We start from the raw sequence: 23,093 nt of genomic DNA on the forward strand, positions 1-23,093 counted from the left end.
AATTCTAATTCTTACAGAAGCGAAATAGCAAGTTGTTATGTCCTTTCATTCTACCTATTCTACTATTATGTCAGAACAGTCACTAAATGAATAATTGTAAGTTGAGGCCTACCTGTAGTTTCCATGTGGGGAAAGGAAGTGCCCCATTTTCACTGGAGAGTCATCTCATTGGCAAAGGGTGCCCTTCAAAGGAAAGCCCTGGGAGAGAATGGACAGGCCCAGAGAGACGGAGCAGTGGACAAGAGAAGCCCATTCAAAACAGTGGCCTTGTCTAATCTTAACAGTAAAGTAATGTTCCAAGGCATTGTAACAATTAATGTAGCAGAGACATATTTTGCACCAAGGGTGCATGGGGGGATTAAGATCGAGGTCACACCCCTGTCTTTTTTGACACATATGTACTATTAAAAAAGAGCAGGGCTTTAACCTGGTATTCAGTAGGTTCTGACCAGTTCTGGAGAAGCGATAGTGGAAAGTTTGAGGAGTTCAGGGAACCGGCAAATCCCACCTCTGACTGGCCCCACCCCCATCTATTCTCTGCTTCCCGGGTCCCAGCTAATCGGCTGGGTCTTCTTTTGTTGCCCTGCACAGGAGAACGGAGCTGGAAAGCAGGTTAGTGGGGTGGAGCGGGAATGGAGATTTTGCAGTATCTTTCCCCTGCCATGATCACCAAGCCAAGCCACGGCCACAGAACCGATAGCAAAAAAAAAATTTAATCCCACCACTGGCTTTAACTGCATTAACACTGCTCTTATAACTGCAATGCAGATATCTTCATTGGCCTCCTTCCAGCAATAACAATTCAGAAATGTGTATTTTATTTATTTAATCTATCAAATTTATTTGCCACCCATCTCACCAGATAATTGGGGGACGGAATACTGAATGCTAGTGCTGTGCTTCTTTTCCTGAGTCACAGGAAGGCAAGTCAAATTACTTGATTCTTTTTAGCATTTTTCTGGATGGTGCATTAAAGATGACCATGGGAGAGTTTATGTGATTCCATGGAGATGCAATGGGAGAGGATTCCTGCACCTGGCCAGAGGTTGGAGCTTCCAAACCTGCCATTGTGATTCCTGTAGCCTCAAATTGCAATGTTTGCATTGTATATGTCATGAATTCCTTGGTTTTTTTTCACCCCACATCTTTTTTCCTGGAGATCATTTTCAGTCTTATGTTACTTGCCTTTGCCCTTCTGATGCCTGTTTTTACTGATCATTTAAATGTAATCCTTGTATGTTCAAAGCATGTAATGCAATACTCTTTGGATATAATCCTGTTAAAATAAAACTGATTAGGAAATGAAAGAGCAGACTGGCCCAAATCATGTGGCTCTCTATAAGCGCAGGCTGATCTTTCTCTGTATATGTAACTCATATTGCATAATAAAAAGGGGTGTGCTACACTAAAGAATCATCTAAATAAATAAGTTAATAGAGACTATTAAAAGCAAGGAGAAACATCGTTAACTTATTATTATTATTATTATGCAAACACATAATCTTTATATTTATTTTTAAAATAAATATTAAAGGATTATATTTGAAATAATTGAAATGAAACAAAAATATGTTTCAATTGAGATTAATGAAAGAGGCTAGAATTAATGTGTTGGTTTCTCTCCTTACTGAAAATTTGGAATGGAAAAGGTAATAATAGAATTAAGTATGCATATATCAATGTATAATTGCTATCATATTTGTATGTAAAGGTGATGACCCGGAAACATGTTGTCCACTAAAAAGATATTTTTCTTTTTAATGTGAAAAACTGAATGAAGTTTGTTAAAAAAAAATAAAAAATAAAAAGGGGTGTGCTGCTATATCACACTGCATCTATTTTAGAAGAAAGGGAAAATACAAAGAATTGGTGAATTCAAATTTTTAGTTGGCCCTACGAGAATCTTTCAGGGAAAAAGGAAGAGGCAGAAAAAGAAATCTCACTAATTGAATTCCAAGAGGACTGCCAAATGGCGACTGAAAAAGAAGAAGGTGCAGTAGGTGGAAAGGTGGAAGCCAAAGAACAACGTGAACCAAGATCTATGAGAGCTGCTAAACCCAACTACAAAATATAACCATGGAAGAGAAAAAACTGATTACAATTCATATAAATGGACTTAACTCAGCTGTTAAAAGAAGGAAAACTTTCCATAAATTAGAGAAATTAAAATTTGATATAATCTGCCTACAAGAAGTACATATCAAAAAGCAACATGAACAACTGTTGGTACAGCCAAAATTAGGGAAAATATTTACTTCTTTAACACAATGCAAGAAAAGAGGAGTGGTTTTATACATTAAAGATATTATCCCAGCTAAATTGATCTATACTGATGATGATGGAAGAATACTAATGGTGGAAATAATGGACAATAATATGAAAACACTCCTGATTGCAATCTATGCCCCGAATGACAATCAAGAAGAATTCTGTAAAACATTACATATGAAAATAATTGAACGGGACTATGCTAATATAGTTATGATGGGAGATATTAATGGAATTGTAGATGATAAACTGGACTATACAGCACAGAAAACAACAAAGCAAAACAAAAAGACTCTCCCTAAATCTTTTTTTTTAAATGGTTGATGAAATAAACTTAAAAGATACATGGAGAGAAAGAAATGCTAAAACTAAACAATACACCTTCTATTCAAATAGACACTTATCATGGTCCAGAATAGATATGATATGGATGTTAACAGAATTGTTAGCTAATATTCAAGAAATAAATATTGAAACAAGTACTTGGGCAGATCACAATCCAATGACAATTAAATGGAAAGGACAAAGAAGAAGATCTAGATGGACGTTAAATAATACTATTTTAAAGGAAAAAGACTTCACACAGTGGATGGAGAAAGAACTGGCTTTCTTCTTTAGAGAAAACAAAAAGAAGATACATCAATTCAGAATATATGGGATACAATGAAGGCATATGCCAGAGGCTTGATAATAGACTATACAAGGAAAAGAAATACCATGAAAAGACTAGCCTCTAAGGCATTAGAGGATGAGTATAAAGGATTTGAAAAAGAGCTACAGAAAATGCCACAGAAAAAGGACATTAAGTTAAAAATGGATATAACCAAACATAAAATGGGTCTAATAGAAAAAGAAGAATTAGCACAGAAAATCAGAGGTGCTAAACAGAACTATTTTGAAGATGCAAATAAACCAGGTAGATGGTTAGCATATAAACTGAGAGAGGAGAAAGAATCAAGGAAAATACTGCAATTAATAGATGATCAAGGCCAAGTTTGCTATGGTAGTAAAGAGAAGAAGGAAATCATTCGAGACTATTATGGGAAACTATACACATAAGAGAATATTGATGAGGAAAAAGTCAAACAGTACCTACAGAATGCTAAGTTACCCCAGATACCTAAAGAGATTGAAACAATGTTAGAAAGCAATATAATGATGGTGGAGTTAACTGAAGCACTCAAGAAGCAAAATAATGGAAAGGCACCAGGCCCAGATGGACTTCCGGCAGAATTTTATAAAACACTACAAGAATCGTTGAACCTTCCATTGCTAGAAGTTATGAATGAAGTTATGTTAAAGAAGAAGATACCTAAATCATGGTCAGAAGCTTATATTACACTTGTCCCAAAAGAGGAGGCCGATCCATTATAAATCAAGAACTATTTCCTTACTAAGCGCAGATTATAAAATTTTTGCTTCAATATTGGCAGAAAGACTTAAAAAATACTTAAACAATTTTATCCATCCTGATCAAAATGGATTTCTGCCAAAGAGACAAATTAAAGATAATATGAGAGTAATCTTGGACACTTTGGAATACTATGAGGCACACCCTGAAAAACAAATGGCTCTAATATTTCTAGATGCACAGAAGGCATTTGATAATGTGAATTGGCAATTCATGTTATTACAGCTGGAACAGTTGGGCTTTGCTAAAAAATTTATTCAAGCAATAGAAGCTATATATCATAAGCAAATGGCAAAGGTAATGATAGAGGGAGAACTGACAGACTTTACTGATATAAGAAAAGGAACAAGACAAGGGTGCCCACTATCACCTCTGTTGTTTGTGTTAACCTTGGAAGTGCTAAACAGAAATATTAGAGAAGAAAAGGATATAAAAGGGATGAAAATTAAAAAGGAAGAATTTAAGTTGGAAGCATTCGCAGATGATCTGGTTTTCATTTTAGAAGACCCACTAGAAACAGCATCAAAATTGATAGAAAAGATAGAGGCATATGGAAAGGTGGCTGGTTTGAAAATAAATAAAGATAAGACAAAGATTTTGACAAAGAATATGCTATCAAGACAAAAGGAAGAACTGGCAGACCTATTGAAGAACTGTCAGACCTATTGAAAATTCAGGTCACAAATAAGATCAAGTACTTGGGGATACATTTGACAGCAAGATGCAGTACACTAAAAGAGAATAATTATATCAAACTTAAGCAGCAGATAGCGCTAGATTTGGCGAAATGGGAAAATTTACAACTGTCATTAATAGGGAGAATATCAACAATCAAGATGAATATATTACCCAGAATTTTATATTTGTTCCAAACAATTCCAATTAGGCTTGGAAAAGATTACTTTGAAGATTTAAATAAAATTGTGTTGAAATATATATGGCAAGGTAAGAAAGTGAGAATAAAATTAAAAGTTTTGCAAGATGCCAGAATAAGAGGAGGATTTGGTTTGCCTAATTGGGAGTTGTATTACCAAGCTACAAATTTGATGTGGGTTAAGGAGTGGATAACATTAAGAAATACTAGATTGTTAACATTAGAAGGACATGATCTGTTGTTGGGGTGGCGTGCTTTACTATGGTATAAAGGAACTAAAACACAGGGGTATTTTAGAAGACATTATATACGGGAGTCTCTGTGGTTAAATTGGGAGAAGATTAAAAGACAATGTTATTTGAAAATTCCAGTCTGGCTATCGACTATTGAAGCATTTTCTTATCCTATAATATATAAAAAGGAACAAACAGTTAGATATGGTGAAATATTGAATGAAAAAGATGAACTTAAATCTATACAAAAATTAGAGGAACAATGTATAAAGATGAATTGGTTTTCATATGTGCAAATACATTCAAGGTATGATAAAGACTCTAAAACAGAAGGTTTCTATGATAAACTGACTGATTTAGATAAGATTTTGACAGGTACTGATGAAAAGGTGATTTAAAAATTGTATGGATAATTATTAGAAATTAAACTAGAAGAAGAACAAGTTAAAGAAACAATGATTTCTTGGGGAAAGAATTTTGGATATGGGATTGATTTAGAGAAAGGACAAAAATTGTGGTCTCAAAATTATAAAATGACAATGTCAACAGCATATAAAGAAAATTTGTATAAGATGTTTTACAGGTGGCATTTTCCCCCAACAAGAATAGCAAGAATGTTCAAAAACAAATCTGAAAAATGTTGGAAATGTCATCAGACACCTGTCTCATATTACCATATGTGGTGGACTTATGCAGATGCTAAAAAATATTGGACTAAAATCCACACGTGGTTGGAAAAAATGACAAAAAAGCATATAGATTTGAAACCAGAGATATATTTATTGGGAATTTTGCCTGAAATATATAGTAAAGAATTGAAATACCTGATTGTAAATGTATTAACAGTGGCTAGGATTGTATTTGCTAAAAACTGGAAAAATGAGAAAATACCATCACAGAAAATATTGGAATGTGCTGAAATGAGTAGATTGACATTTGAAATCAGAGAACAAGATGATAAACAATTTTAAAAATTTGGGATCTATTCTATCAATGGTTAGACAATAAAACATGGTAATGAAATATGCAGATTCTTAGAAAATAATAAATATATAAAGATGTATTCTTTTCTTGTTATATCTACAAAATGATTGTAGGATAGATTTGAGATGATAATATGAACTGTCATAAAATAAATTAAGTAAAATGATTATTTCATGAAACATGAAGTATAGTCAAATGATTGATTAACAATGATATTAATGTGTTTAATACTTGATTGAAAATATGAGAATATATACAATGTAATTGTAATTGAAGGCTACGAAATGGAAGCACAAAACAATTTGTAAACCAACTGGCACACTGTATGTATATATATGGAAGATGGCTTGATGTTTTTATGTTTTGTTTGTCTATGTTCATCTTAAAAACCAATAAAAATTTATATATATAAAAAAGGAGAATCTTTCAATGTAGGGTGAGAGTGAAAAGTAATTTAGGACTGCAACAATCCTTTTTCTGATTGAAACCTTTTCTTATTATAAATGTTGCATTATAAATTATTCTAATTAATCCAGACTGGTAGTTTAAGAATAATCAGAAATATATATATGTAAAAAGGAAATCTTTGTTTACTTACATATTTTGATACTTTAATCGAAGCGCCCAACCATTGCTTTGTTTCAAATCTATATCTCATATTACAATTAGTGGGTTTTCCCAGATGAGATTTCTCTTCTAGAGCATGACATTAAAAATAGCTGGGAAATTTGTATTCTCACCCATTAGACAATACTATGCATCATACAATAAGGATTGTACAATATTGTCCTAAACCTAAAGATATTTTCAAACACAGAGTCCTAGGAATGAAATCTAAATCTTTTTTAAAAAAAGCAGAATCTACATTTGCAGCACTGAAAGTCTCATCTTTAAATAGATACATTATCATGCAGGTTTTGAATGACCGGATAGTGTAATAAGGCAGAAAATAGGGTAAAAGCTGCACATAAGCCTGAGTGAACAGTATGCTAATAATGCCTACATCTGCTCCTTGTCATCTGTGTTGAGCCTTGTGTCTGGCCATGGGAAGAAAAAACAGCAACTTCTGAAAAATGTCTCCACACTAATTGAAAGAAAAAAAAAAATATTTTCGCAATCTGAGAACAATGCCCAAATTATAAAAAGAAAAAGAGGGATGCTGATTTCTAAAACCACACCACCGACTCCCAATTCAAATCACACTCCTTTTCTTAAATCAAATTACACTGCTCAAAAAAATAGAGGGAACACAAAAATAAGACATTCTGGATCTGAATGAATGATATATTCTTATTAAATACTTTGTTCATTATATAGTTGAATGTGCTGTCAACAAAATCACATAAAAATTATCCATGGAAATCAAATTTAGCAACCCATGGAGCTCTGGATTTGGAGTTATACTCAAAATTAAAGTGGAGAAAAACACTACAGGCTGATCCAACTTTGATGTCATGTCCTTAAAACAAGTCTAAGTGAGGCTCAGTAGTGTGTGTGGCCTCCAAGTGCCTGTATGACCTCCCCACAATGCCTGGGCATGCTCCTGATGAGATGGCAGATGGACTCCTGAGGCATCTCCTCCCACACCTGGACTAAAGCATCCCCCAACTCCTGGACAGTCTGGCGTTGGTGGATGGAGTGAGACATGATGTCCCAGATCTGCTCAATTAGATTCAGGTCTGGGGAACGGGCAGGCCAGTCCATAGCATCAATGCCTTTGTCTTGCAGGAACTGCTGACACACTCCAGCCACATGAGGTCTAGCATTGTCATGCATTAGGAGGAACCCAGGGCCAACCGCACCAGCACATGGTCTCACAAGGGGTCTGAGGATCTCATCTCGGTACCTAATGGCAGTCAGGCTACCTCTGGCGAGCACATGGAGGGCTGTGCGGCCCCCTAAAGAAATGCCACCCCACACCATTACTGACCCATTGCCAAACTGGTCATGCTGGAGGATGTTGCAGGCAGCAGAACATTCTCCACGGCATCTCCAGACCCTGTCACATCTGTCACATGTGCTCAGTGTGAACCTGCTTTCATCTGTGAAGAGCACAGGGTGCCAGTGGCGAATTTGCCAATCTTGGTGTTCTCTGGCAAATGCCAAACGTCCTGCACGGTATTGGGCTGTAAGCACAACCCCCACTTGTGGACGTCGGGCCCTCATACCACCCTCATGGAGTCTGTTTCTGACCGTTTAAGCAGCCACATTCACATTTGTGGCCCACTGGAGGTCATTTTGCAGGGCTCTGGCAGTGCTCCTCCTGTCTCTCCTTGCACAAAGGCGGAGATAGAGGTCCTGATGCTGGGTTGTTGCCCTCCTATGGCCTCCTTCACGTCTCCTGATGTACTGGCCTGTCTCCTGGTAGCACCTCCATGCTCTGGACAATACGCTGACAGACACAACAAACCTTCTTGCCACAGCTCGCATTGATGTGCCATCCTGGATGAGCTGCACTATCTGAGCCACTTGTGTGGGTTGTAGACTCCGTCTCATGCTACCACTAGAGTGGAAGCACCACCAACATTCAAACGTGACCAAACCATCAGCTAGAAAGCATAGGAATTGAGAAGTGGTCTGTGGTCACCACCTGCAGAACTACTCCTTTATTGGGGATGTCTTGCTAACTGCCTATGCTTTCCACCTGTTGTCTATTCCATTTGCACAACAGCATGTGAAATTGATTGTCCATCAGTATTGCTACCTAAGTGGACAGTTTGATTTCACAGAAGTATGATTGACTTGGAGTTACATTGTGTTGTTTAAGTGTTCCCTTTATTTTTTTGAGCAGTGTATAACGATTGCCTTTTTATAAGTCAAACATTAGTCTCCATTAGGATCTGAGAGTACTACCATGTCTATCTGTGCTTATGGCTCTGTGAAACCAGCCTTTTGCATAAGCCCTCTGCCATGTAGAAAATAATTATTTCTTGGCCATTGGGTCTAGTCCCATTTGCTAGGCAGTTAAAAAAATTACTTCCCATGCACCATGCCCAAGGAGATATTTCAGTGAAGGCACAGCACATTGCCCTGATGGTCAGCCAGGTCAGGAAACAAAAGCAGCAGGGATCCCAGGAATGCTTTCTGAAAGCCTCAACAGAATCATTACTGCCCTATTGTATGCCAAACAAGATCAAGGAAGGGTTGTTTGGACTTCCTTTCTCACACTTTCACTGGAGGCTTTCAAGAAGAGACTGGACTGCCATCTGTCAGAAATGGTGCAGGGTCTCCTGCTTGGGCAGTGGAGGTTGATCTACAAAGTCCCTTCTGATGCTGTTAATCTAATCTAAACTTTCCCCTATCTCAAGACTAAGTTTCCATTTCTCCTTCCTTACTGGTTCATTGCTATCTTTCCTCTTCCCAAGGCCTTGAACAAAGTCAGTAATGGTTACAGCCAGCCAGTCTTAAAGAAGACTAATGAAATGGAGACTAATCCAGTCTATAAACTAAGCTATAAGGAACCCATTCATTCCTCCCAGGAAAAGCCAGCTTAACTCTGAGCAACTTTCTCTTGCATCCAGACTGGATATCTGTAATGGTTTTTTTGGGAATGATCTTGAAGAACAAGGGGAAGAGAAGCTGTTTAGGAAACCAGCAAACAGCAGAAGCAGAAGCAGAAGCCTTCGGTGGCTTAATGGTCAGAGAAAGAAATTTAGGAAGAATCTACCCTAATGGATCAAGCAGTTAAAAGTGAAGTCAGTACACTCAGACTTGCAAAAATTCTGTTAAAGTAGCCTCACAATAAAGTAAATTAGTTCATCTATTAAGTTTCCTGCCTGGTTTCCCTGAGACAGCTGACAATATCCAAAATCTGAATAATGTCCTCCTCCCCTTCCATCCCATGAAACACCAACACCCCGCTTACAAAGGATATTACTTATTATGTAAAACTAGGGTAATTATAACAATGTCAGTTGTAAGTCTTCCCTCTGTAGTCAATCTTTATGGATTGTGTTGTTTGTATTTTTTTTTCCTTTGCTCTTCGCACCAAGTGACAGCGGCATTTCTAACCAGATGTTCAAAGCACTAAGAAGCATGCTCAGAGCTTGCAAGGAAATTCTTCAGTATCTGGAGTAGCAACTCTCTTCTCATAGCAGACGAAATGTTATTTGCTCATGAATGAAGGATAAGGATGCTGAAATATTGAAAGATTTCAAATATTTTGCTTTCAATATTCAAACCATCTTGCTGCTCCAACAAAACAGCAGGAATTGCTGCCAATGCATTTTTTTTTTCAGGCGCTTTTACTCAATGAAGGTACTTGAAAAGCTCAGCAGAATACTAAATCTGAACTTTATCAACTTTTAAGATTTATAACTTCCGCACCCAGAATATAAAGCTGTGGCCCTTCATCAAGATTAATAAATATTCTCGTTCTCACCCTCCTCCCTCCCTCCCTCCCTCCCCCTCTTTCTCTTTCTTCCTCCTAAAGTGTCTGGCCCAGTCCCCAGCTAACTTTGTGCCTAAAGCAGAACTAGAACTCATGGTGTCTTGGTTTCTGGCCTGGTACTTAAGCAAACAGGGTTTCTCTGATAAGGATCGAAATGCCTAAAATAAGAAACAAAATGTTTCCTACTTACATAAATATGCTTCCAATCTGCAAACCTCAGCTACTTAATTTCCTTCATAGGAATTTTTCCTTCAAATTTCTTTCTTTTGACAGCTACTGGCCAGAGGTGGTATTCAGCATGTTCTGACCAGTTCTGGAGAACCGGTAGCGGAAATTTTGAGTAGTTCGGAGGACCGGCAAATACCAGCTCTGACTGGAGATTTTACGGTATCCTTGCCCTGCCACGCCCACCAAGCCACACCCACAGAACCGGTAGTAAAAAAATTTGAATCCCACCACTGCTACTGGCCATGGCTTTTAATGGCTGCTTTTAAAACCCTTTTTACTTGTACACTGTAAGAGAGACATTGTTTTCCAACAGATAAATGTATTTCTGGGTTGCAGGCCTTTTAGGCTGAAATTTAACTTTATTTCTGTAAAAGATAAGCTGAGTCCTAGGCACATACTTCAGTCTTCAGATTTTCCAGAGGTTTGCATATACCAGGGATTGCCTTGGTTTCCAAGACTGCATGTGTGTCAACTCTCTGTAGATGCCAGAAAATATCAGCTACATCACCAAAGATATTCCTCTATTTACAAGCACAATTGGGACTGGAACCTCTGTTGCTAATCAAGGAGAATATTTGTAGCTCAAAGTTGAATGGAAGGATCTGGAATTACCAGGACTGATGTTACCTAGTTTGGGTAATGAAACATCTGCAAGAAAACAACCAAGCTCAGAGAGCACCAAGGACCCCTCATGTCAGTTGGTAAAAAGATTCGTCAGTTGAAACTACCAGTGTAAAGATGGGTACCTTGCACTGACCTAAATATTATGCCTCAGATGTTACAGATATTTAAACAACTGCCTTATCCTGCTTCCCAAAGCTGAGCTTTCAGAATTATTCCAACATATATAGTTCTTGTAAATTCAAAGAGGATCTGTTTTCAGTCTTCAGTGGGAAGATATGTAGAATTTAAGCTATAAGCTGAATAGAAATCCTCTATGGGGGCATTTTCAGATATGAGATATGAGGACAACCAGGGAGACTTCCAAGAATATTCTTCATATTGGATAACTAGAATGTGTTATCCTAGAAAACGCGTTTTAGATGAATCTGATTTTTAAAATATTTTTCCCAGATCAAATAATCCACATACATTATTTAATACTCCATATTTCTTTTAAATGTTCTTTTCTTTAAAAAAAAAAGAAAGTAGACTATGAAACTGCTATGAATATGTAAAAGAAAACAAATTTGATGTTTAGATTGTGAGGAATGACAGGAAAAGCATAGTAATTCCAACCTATAAAGAAGATACTTTGTGCTGTAAATTTTCTATTTTGAAATTTCCGTCAGAGTACTATTATAGCATCTAAGAAAAGATTATAATGGAAATGCTGACACTGTTCTGGCTGTACTATTGTTGCCAGCAGCACTGTAATATGCAAGTGGGTTGATAATCCTTCACTGACCTTGACATGTTTCTCATCTTCAGCAATTCTGTTGTTCTTCCTGTAAAAATTTGGCAGCTTGCAGTAAAAATCAACCTCCTATATCAAGGCCATATTGAATACAAGTTTTGATATTGAACAGGAATCCTCTGAAAAGCTGCATACATATAATAGTCTTTGAAAAGGTGCCTAGCCCATAGAATAAATGAGGTAAATTCTTCAGGAGCAAAATGAACAATTCAAATAATGCTTGCCTGTCCTTTGGTATAACATTTTAAGATCTGTTTCCTGACAGAGAGGTAATCCCATGAGGATGCATGCCCAAACTTAATAAGCTGATTCATATCCATGGCATCTGCTTTGTATCTAAACTCTTAGGGAAACTCTTAGGAAAATTGAACTGTTCTTATACATACAAGGTAATTCACATTCCTGTAGGAATGTGAATATCAGCTATTTCTGAAGATGTAAGTTTAGTTTCGCCTGAAGCAAGAAAACTAACTGGGTAACTGTGAGCCAGTCACTCTCTCTGAGCCCAGTACACCTCATAGCATTGTTGTGGAGAAAACAGGAGGAAGGAATATTAGGTATGCTTACCCAGTTGAGTTATTCATAGAGATAATAAAGGTGGGATAAAAACAAATAGATAAATCGGTTCATTTTTCTTCAAATCTGTTTAAAGTCCTGAAGCACCTTACCAGCTGAATCCTTCCATCATGTGATCTGTTGCATACCATACAAAAGTAATGAAATGAGAACATTAGTAACCAGTATATCACAGTAGCCTTACTCAACATTATGTCTTCCCAAGTTACTGAAACTATAAGAGTTAAAATTCAGTGCAGTCAAAGGTCACAGCAATAGCAATAGCACTTAGATTTATATACCACTTCACAGTGCTTTACAGCCCTCTCTAAGCGGTTTACAAAATCAGCATATTGCTCCCAACAATCTGCATCCTCATTTTACCAACCTCGGAAGAATGGAAGGCTGAGTCAACCTTGAACCGGTGAGATTCGATTGCTGGCAGCCAGCAGAAATAGCCTGCACTACTGCATTGTAATCACTGCGCCAGCACGGCTCAGTGAAGTTATCCACAAGAGGTCTTCCACGATAGGTCCATAATCTGCTTAGATATTAAGAAGGATCAGTGACTTTGGGATCTGGATTTGAGGGATGTTAACATTAGCCCCTTGCCATGGATGGGTTCTTGCCCTAGAGTTCTAGAGAGCTGGGGGAGGTTCCCAAAACTCTGGTACATGGTTCTGCAGATGCCCTCATTGCAGCTTGAGTAAGACAATAACAAGAGGCTCTGGTTGAATCATGTCTGTGTGGAGTGTCACTATATGCAAATCTAAATTTACCAAGGAACTCCAAGAGATGAAGCCACACAACAGACACCTAGAGCACTTCTGGAAGAAAAGAAAAACTGAAGACAAGCAAGCCCAGGTAAGTGCCATTTTTGGACTTACCTATAGTGATAAAGGTAGCAAAGCATACTTCTGCAAATAACTGCCCAATGATCTTCTTTGGATGGGCAGGTTCTTTCTGTCAGGGTTCCAAGTAATACGCCCAGCTTCAGTGTTGACACTCCCTGAGTAAGGACAAGCTGGGGGTGCCCTTGGAGGACTACTTTGAGGAATATCTTGGCATCTGTCAAACAAAGTCACCTGTCTTTACTCAAAATAGGACTCTAGCTGGGCACCTTGCATGTCCTCAGAAGTCTTCCTTTTCCATTGCAGTCCATGCTGTATGTGACATTCTCACCAGGGGTGGCCTGCTACCAATTTGCCCGGTTCAGGCAAACTGGTTGTTAATTTTATGGCCGGTTTGGCAAACCACCCAATCCAACCCCTGGCTGGCCCCACCCACCATGCTCTTCCCTTCTCAGGAGTCCCCCTGCGGCCCATTTTGGATCCCAGGTAAGTACAGGCCCTGCACAGAGGCTTTGGGAAGGCAAAAATGGGCCTCCTGGAACAACGGTGGGATTCAAATATTTTTACTACCAGTTCTTTGGGCGTGGCTTGGTGGATTTGGCTTGACTTGGTGGGTGTGGCTTGGTGGGCGTAGCAGAGGAACGATACTGCAAAATCCCCATTCCCTCCCCACCCCACTAACCTACTTTCCAGCTCCGTTCTCCTGTGCAGGGCAACAAAAGACCCAGCCAATCAGCTGGGACTTGGGAGGCAGAGAATAGATGGGGGTGGGGCCAGTCAGAAGTGGGATTCCAAACTACTCAAAATATCCACTACCGGTTCTCCAGAACTGGTCAGAACTTGCTGAATACCACCTCTGTCCTGGAGGCTCCAGAAGACCAGAAACAGGCCCATTTCCAGCCTCCAGAGGGAGCCCAGGGAAGCTGTTTTCGCCCTCTTGGAGGCTTAAGGAAAGCCTCCAGAGCCCAGGGAGGGTGAAAAACAGGCCTCCCTCCCTGATGCAGGAGGCCAATTAAGCCACGCCCACCATGGCCATGCCCCCAGCGACCAGTCAGAGAATCAGTTGTGAATTTTTTTTGAAGCCCACCCCCAATTCTCACCCTTGAGAAGGCCCACCCTGTTAACTTTCCAGAAAGCACTTAAGAGCTGGCTTTTCCCCAGCATTGGGTTAGGATGAGGTCAGCATGGGAGGAGAGTGCTGTGGGCTACATCAAGGAGAGTTGGTTGTGGCATAAAATCTGCTGTTTTTATTTTTTATTCTTTGTTTTTATTACTGTATAAATTGCTTTATTCCTGGATTGATCCTCTGCCATCCAGAGTTTGATTTTAAAATGGGCAGCTATACAAATGTTTTAGATAAAAAAACAATCCCAAAACAACATAAATATTCTCTATCAAACTTGCCAAGCACAGGGTTGCCATTTTTTAACTAGCATTTATCTTCTATATTTTTCTTTTACTATTTTTTTTATCGTTTATCATTTGCCCTGTTACTAGGCAAATGCAATTCATCAATTCGATATTTAGGGCAAATATTTATTTTTATACTGAAAAAAGTTTCTCAGCTCTTCATTTATGAACGTTGACTGATTGATTATGTGCCATCAGGCTGATCTCGACTCTTGGAAACCATGAAGATAAATTTTCTTTAGTCTTATTATTAGAGCCATAAATGTAGACCAAATTGTTCTGCCTTTTTTTTTTTTTGGTAAGTTAACAAACCTGGTTATAATTCATGGCCCATTTTATGAGTTTTTCAAACTGCTTTAAACTTTTAGCAAGTTATGTTTAAACACTGCATGGATAATATAAGAGAATGGACTTGGCCATAGGAAATCACCACTGTTTTCTTGTTACTCTCTCCATCAACTCAAATTTTAACCCTCTATACTTTATACTTTTCCTTGTTCTGTTCTGCATCAGATAGGCCTGTTGCAGATGTAATCAAGCCAGGTGGGGTTTCCATGACAACCCTTTCTGCAGATGGTCTGATCATAACAGAATCCTACCCACTTTATTGGAGAAATCCAGTCAGCTAATGAAATAGGGTTAGTGTGGAATCTCAAAAGGAAGTATAAATTTAGGCTCTGAAGTCTTCTGTGAAAAAGAGAGAAAGAAGCCAGGTGTAGGTTAGCTGTAACACACCTTGATTAATTTGGGGCTGTAGCCAATATAGGTTACTTTTTAAATCTAATATAACCATCACATGAATCGTCCTTCTGCCTGAAGATAATGATATATACTGAAATATTTGCAATATCTTGAAACCAAGAGTATATTAGTTGCCCTTTCCATTATGAAATATTTTCTCCAAACCATGTCATTATTTTTTTTGCATCTACATGCAATATATAAGGTCAATACAACATCCTATGCAATCTAGTTTGGAATAAAATTATATTACTGTATAATTTAATAAAAAAATAATTTAAGAAAATTATAGCTACTGTATTTTTTAAAATTTATTATTATTTCATATATACATAGAACTTTACAGAGTTCAGGTGTGACTGATCCCAATCTCTTGAAACTTGTAAATTAAGATCAATGAATTAAAGCCAAAGATGATAAACAGGTGAAGGATTTGAAATTACTGTATTTTAATGACACATATTTTGCCTTAATCAAAGTAATCTTAAGTATTACTATACATTTAGGGTTGTGGCTTACAGATGAAGAAACACAGCTGGCATCAGAAAACTCAATAAAAATAACAACTTCTGAGGAAAGGATGCTTAACATTTAAAAATATGGTAAATAGAAAAGAATTAAATTTTCTGTCTAAATATCCTTGATGCAGTTAATCACCCTGCTCCTCTGCAATTACTATTTACATTAAAAAGAGTATTTCATTCACATGTGTTTAATATGGTCTTGAGAATATAAGCTTAGGCAGACCCATAAGGCATCTGTCCTCAGTGGATGTACCTTTAATAATATAAGCATGCATTAATTTGAACTGCAAGGCCACCCTTTTATGCTCAGTTTATTTCCAAATAAATATACACAAAACCTGCCTCCATATTAGTATGTGTTATTGAATGTTCATTAAGTTAAGTAACACTTTCTCTGCTTTCATTCAAGAAAAATATTCTAGGAAAAAAAATGGTTGTAAAATGATCTCATATAAGCATGAACCTTGAAGGGAAATGTGAATATAGACTTTTCATCCTTCTGCCTGTCTCCATATCAGCTCTAAAGCTGCTTGAAGAAAACCAGGGTAGGCCAAAGCCAGGGATGGGATCCAACTGGTATAATTACCGGTTCTGTCACTCTGCGTTGCGCAAGTCACACGAGTCGTGTGAGTGCAATTTACGACCTGCTGAGCTGCCCAGACAGCTGAGCAGCGCTGCGTGGAAGTGCACAGCAGTTGGAAAAGCCCTTTTTTCCTGCTTTTTCAACTGCAGCTGTGTCACACAAAACAGCTGCAGTTGAAAAAGTAGGAAATAAAGGTCAGATAACAGCCCAGGCAGGCGGGCGGGCCAAAACAGCAGCAGACATAGAACCGGTTCTATGTATGCTCTCTGTTAAGTCTGGGAGATCAGCCCCGGGTAGATCGGCCCCGGGTAGATCGGGTCGCATAGAGATGCGAGACTCAAAGTGCACATTCAGCTCTTTATTGAATATACAATTCAGTCCAGTACCTGCGAGCCGCTTGGCTTTATTCAGCCGGCCGGCAGCTTGGCGGCCAATGGCAGTGCTTTGAATTTCCCACAATCGGCTCGGCCAATCGCGGTAGATTCTTAGCGCACCAATCACAGTCGATTAGTTAACCAATCGGGTTGCGGTCCGCATGGACCAATCAGAACTCAGGATTTGGAGAATGTTAATATAGAACACTCTCTGTCTGCTGCTCTTCAGAACTACCAGTTCTACAGAGGTGGACAGAACCGGTAGAATCCCACCCCTTGCCAAAGCCAGTGGTGACCTAAGCCACACATATATGTTACACAAATGTTTTAAGTGTAATATCTGATGTGAATAGTGGGTCTATGCACAACTTCAAAGAAGTGGTTCAAAGGAAGAAGGTTGAATGAAGTATCCCTCTGAAGCAACTTAATGAAGCAAGAGTAGTTCTTTGCTTCTAAGACTAAACTAAAATATCTGTTCCTTTTTTTGCTTTGGAAGCCCACACAGACCTCTCCCTTGAAGGTTTGTGTCCAGAGATGGCTTATAGGAGCCTTCTCCTGCAGCATTGGCTGTGATATCTTCTATGCCAGGCAATTCTGCAGTGAGCTTTGGGAGAATGTTTGTAATGCAAACAAAATGGTTAATCTGTAGCTTTCTTGGAATACATCAAGGAATCTCCCATGCCTGGTATATCAAAGAGAATCTTCCAACATGGAGAGGATGCATCCGGTCTGAAGTTCTCTCAGGGTATACCAAAAAGTTTCCTCGTTTGGAATTTCACAGTGTGAAGGGTGAAAGGTAGGTAGCTATTGCACACAATGCAAGTAGTATTACTATGCGTGCTGGAAATAGGAAGGCCGAAATCCCTTTGGAAGGGTTACGATTAATCCTGTGTCCGGAATATGACCTTAGCCCTTGCATTGTGTATCTTCTGAATGTGTTTTTCGGAGATACAATATTTATGTTGCTGTGACTTGATTCCTCCTTTGTAAATTGAACTTTCCCTTTCCAACATTCTAATAAGACGTTTGCACACTTGAAAAAAAATTTTTTTTTCACAATTGGCATTTTATTAATGGTCATAAAAGAGGTTTTCCCTGAATGATAATTGCCAAGAAGTTTCGACCATCAGACGAAGTGGCGGGGGGTATTTTGTTTTTGATATGCATTGAGAAATATTCTTTGAAATATCTGTTAGGCAGCAAACTTTTATTAACCGACATACTGCATTTGTTTCAGACAGTGTTGGTTTTGAGAACTATTAGCAGGACAAAAAACTGATCTTCTAGACCAGGGGTGTCCAACCTTGGCAACTTTAAGCCTGGAGGACTTCAACTCCCAGAATTCCCCAGCCAGCTTTGCCAAGGTTGGACACCCCTGGTCTAGACAATTCAGCTGGAGATGTAAGGCCATTTTCATAACTGACATGGAGGGCATTTTAAAAGTTGCTCTTTCACTTGATAATGAGATACTAGGTCTCAGTGGGAAGAACATGGCAAACATCTGGCTATATGGAAGATTTCAACAATAATTTATGCATTAGGAAAAAGATAAAGAAGGGTCAAACCATAGCTTTAGTTGCAGGCCATGATATGCCAGGTGAAGAAAGGAGATTTTTAATCTCCTCCCTGGCTTAGGAAAAATTAGGATATTGTATAACCACATGAGGTGCTAGCCATGAATTATTATTTTCTCATGATGAAACAATGCAGTTATCTATCCAATAATGATCAGGCTCTGCTTTGCCTATGTATTGTGTGCAGCAGAGATATAAAACATCCAAGATGCCTTGGAAGATACTTCTTACTTACAAGAACATTTAGTATTCTGTGATAAATTTAGATCAGCACTCCAAGCATTATCAGCTCAGGGCTTCCAAGCCTGGTGGCTTCAGCAAATGATACAGGATTGCCCACAGTGTGAGTGCAGGTGGCCAGCCTGGAGTATATTTTTGCCAAGGCTTGCAACTCTTCCAGGCTGTATGGCTTGATTGCAAATTTCAAGGAATCCTGCCATGTCCACTGAAGCTTCCTGGCTGCCCTGGACATTTCTCTGAAGTATTTGCCAGAAGCTTTTGGCAAGCCTTGAAAAAGCATCCCTGGCCTCAAATTGCCAGCCACTCCCTCCATATTGCTTGCCAATGCAGTTTGTCTTATTATTGAGGGATAAGTTTGAGAAGAGCCCTCTTCTGCAACACTGGCCCATTTAGGCCACCTGACTTGGTTTTTCAAGGTGAATCAGGTCGTCTCTTTCCTCTGATCTAGTGAATCACCCCACCTCCTTCGCACAAATTGTTTTGTCAAAATGGGACTAAATAGGATGGCCTTTCGTTGTTAGAACAGGCACTTTGCTTCAGCAAAATAAACAACCAAGGATTATCACTGGCATCTCATGACGTGACAAATGTTATTGTAAGGAAGAAGAAGCAGTGCTTTATTCTAACCGGCAAAGCATGGTTGACATGATGCTTTTCAGTTTTGTTCAATGGAAGACGTCCATTTCTTGGAAGAAATGAGTAAACAACAGTGATGTTCGGTCAACATAATGCAGCAAAATTGCTTCTTAAAATTGAAGGTGTGAACATGTGTTTACACAGCAAGGGCTGGATATATGTTATGTGGAAAATGTATCACAGTTATTGGATATAAGCATCAATGTCTTTGCAGAAGTTTAATTTTAATAGGAGATTGGTGTGGATACATTAGTTTTTAGTCTGAAAGGACTTAGCAAATGAAAATCAGTTTATAAAGACAAGTAAGGAAGGTTAATTCTTTTAGGTAATTCAGTTTTCATAAACAGAAAGTGCTCCTTTTTTGTATAGATTTCTAAATAATTAAAGCATCTAGTGCAATACATAAAATATTTAGAAATCTATTCCAATTGCCATAATTCAAGAAACAAATGCTCAAGGCTTTTAATTATGTTGGAGATGGTTTTAATGTTCTTGATATGTGTAAATCTAATAATACAGTGGGTTTTTTTAAGGCCAAAAATTTCCCAGGAGGAATGAATTTTAGATAACTATAAGCCAGAACAGAATTTATTTCATGTGCCACCTGAGGCTTTCTTTGTTATCTTCATGGAAAATATAGGAATATATAAACATGCTTACGTTAAACTTCATTGCGCTTTTTAAGAAGATAGCATTAATCCTAATTGTAGTTTAAGTGTTAAATCTTTTATAGTCATTATAAATGTCTATGAAATCCACCCAGTGAAATATTTTGAACGTTTAAAAATCACTAAAAATCAAATAATTACCATACTATTTTTTAAAAAATTGATGATTTGCCACAAACCTGATGTAATCTTTGGAGACTGGAGGCCATCAACATTTCTCAAAAAGAGAAATATAAAGCATAGTAGTGCACCGCTCAAGTAACAAACTTGGAACTGTTGCAAGTAATAATTCGTGATAACAGCAAATAGTGAGTTTCTAAGGAGGAACTAAGAAAGATCTTTCTCCTAAAGGGTTTATAGAGTCTTGCTAGAACAGCATCCCCCGACTTTTGGGCACCATTTCTCGTAGAGAAAGGGTTTTCCATGGACCAATGGGGGCGTGGCTTTTTTTCCTGCTGCCTGCATCCCATGAATGAGGCTTCACTTGTTTGTGTGTCCAGGTTGCTTGGATGCTGCACACCAGTGCTGGTCCATGGCTGGCTGAAGAATTCAAAGAATTAAAGTTCACAAGTCTTAAAATTGTAACCCCTGTGTTAGAGAAACAAAAGGAACTAAATTGAGAACAAGGAAAGATATAAAAGCTGTGGAGTTATAGGTGGAGGCGTGCAGGCACACACAAACCTGGAGGAGAAAGAAGACCAGAAGTTTAGACTTCACTCGGAAAGAACCATCACTAGGGAAAAAGGATAAAAGTTGAGCCCAGAAAGGGGCAGTGGAAGGAAATATGAGAGGCAAAATTTTTAAGCCAGAAAGAAAGATGACTGGGAATAATCAGGAGGTAAAAGGAGGAACTATAAGGGTTTTTTTCCCTCCCACTTTGCAGCACTTTTTCCTGCTGGAATTCTACTCCCTATACCTAGCTGGGAGAGAGAAGAGCCTTGTGATATGTAAAAAATGATGCAGACGAATCGTTGATTTAGCCAATAGAGAGCAGGAAAGGCTGGTAATTGAACTGCCTGAGGGAAGAATCCACACTTAACAGGCTGAGATGACAGGAAGCCAAATAGGCCAGATGGGATGAGATCCAAGCCAGAAAAAAAAAGGGGGGGGGGATGTTAAATGGCCACAAAAGAGAACTACTGTATGAAACATCAGAGACAATGGTTGCTGTGATCATATTTTGCAAGAGGTGGGGGTGGGGATTGGTTTATTTAAGCACGTACTGTGCTTTCTAAATGTGCCGAACCTTTAAGAGAATGTTGCCTTTTCTGTATGAGAAAGCACAGTTCGCTCTAAGCGAGTCTCCCCTTGGGACACAGGGAGATTCATTCATCCCATCGATTCAATAGTTTAGTGTTGCTTTAGTGTATGACCATATGACACTGTCTCGATATCTGTTTGGTTATTGTTTATATAATGCAAGTAATAAAGTTATTTTTGTCTGATCATAATTTGACATTTATTTATTTTTCCTTAGTGGATTTGCATGGAGGGAAGAGAGCAATCACTCTTATTTTAAAAGCCACCTATTAATAAGCATGCTTATTTAAAGCTAATTGGATATGAACTACAGGGATCCTGTTTAGGAACACCATAGGGAGGAGGAGTTGCTTGAAGATTGGACTATCTCTTAACAGCAGGGACTACATCTTCCATATCATCAGAACAACCAAAATGTAGTTCATCCAAGAGGAGGTTTTAAGGAAAAGATTATTAATTAAGTGCCATAAAGCCGGCTCAAACTCCTAGTGACCACATGGTGATGTATCCAGAGGTGGTATTCATCAGTTCTGACAGATTCTGAAGAACCGGTAGTGGAAATTTTGAGTAGTTCAGAGAAGAGGTAAAATACCACCTCTGGTTGGCCCCGCCCTCATCGATTCGCTGCCTTCCGAGTCCCAGCTGATTGGAGTTCCAACTGATCGGCTGGGTCTCCTTTTGTTGCCCTGCACAGGAGAACGGAGCTGGAAAGCAGGTTAGAGGGGTGGGAAGGGAATGGGGATTTTACAGTATCCTTCCCCTGCCATGCCCACCAAGCCACACCTACAACCGGTAGTAAAAAAAAATTGAATACCACCACTGGATGTATCCCTAACCTGGTCCTTCAAATTTTCTAGCAGTGCCCCCTTTGCTCATGTAACTGTGCCCATGCACCTGGATGCTGGTCTTCCTTTTCTCTTCTACCTTTCCCAGCATCAGAGTCTTCTCCAGAGAGCCGAAATGTTTTCATGGGCATTCAAAGTGTGATCGTTTCAATCCACTCATTTGGGTAGATTTGTTCAAAAATCCATTTGTTTGTTTTCTTGGCTTTTCACAGTATTCTCAGGAGTCTTCTCCAACACCCACAGTTCGAAAGCATCAATATTCTTCCTAGCCTGCTTCTTCAAAATTCAACTTTTGCTTCCACTGAGTGTCAAACACCATGGCTTACATATGATTCTGATCTTTGTAGGTATGGGTCCCTCATGACATCTGAATAACTTTTCCAAGGCCTTCATGGCTATTCTATAAAATATTAGTCCGAGTGGTTTACAAGATTGCAAACATAAAGCTACCCAAAGTTAAACTCACCATCAATAGTATTTATTGACTACTAATTCCCTTACTATTGATATTTGAGCCTTAAAGGCAGAAACTATTTCACCGTTTCAATATCTTCATTGTCTACGATACATTGGCTATGCCTATTGTCATTAGTTTGATCTTTATATTTAATCCTATCACAATTTTTTCACTATGCTCCTTGACTTTTATTACTCAAGCTTGCAGGTTCTTTTCATGTTTGTCTATCAAAGAAGTTATTCACCATACTACAGGTTATTGATGTTTCCTCCTCTAATTTTAAAGGCATGTTCATCTTTTTGCAGTCTGGATTTCCTTAATATACATATTCAACATATAAACTGAATAAATGAAGGAGATTATACAGCCTTGTCTCAATCCTTTGCAAACCAGAGCCTGCTATTTCATCATCTTCTGTCTGTACTGTGGTTTCCTGGTGTGTGCATATGTGTAGGTTTCTCATGAGATAATGAGGTGTTCTGGTTCCCATTTGCTAAGCATATTCCACAGGTTAACATGATTGACACAATCAAAAATCTTTCTATATCAATGAATATTTTTGGTATTCTT

Source organism: Pseudonaja textilis, chromosome 1 (assembly GCF_049901715.1).
Source record: "Pseudonaja textilis isolate UNSWEBS1 chromosome 1, rPseTex1.2, whole genome shotgun sequence".
Classification (NCBI taxonomy): Eukaryota; Metazoa; Chordata; class Lepidosauria; order Squamata; family Elapidae; genus Pseudonaja; species Pseudonaja textilis.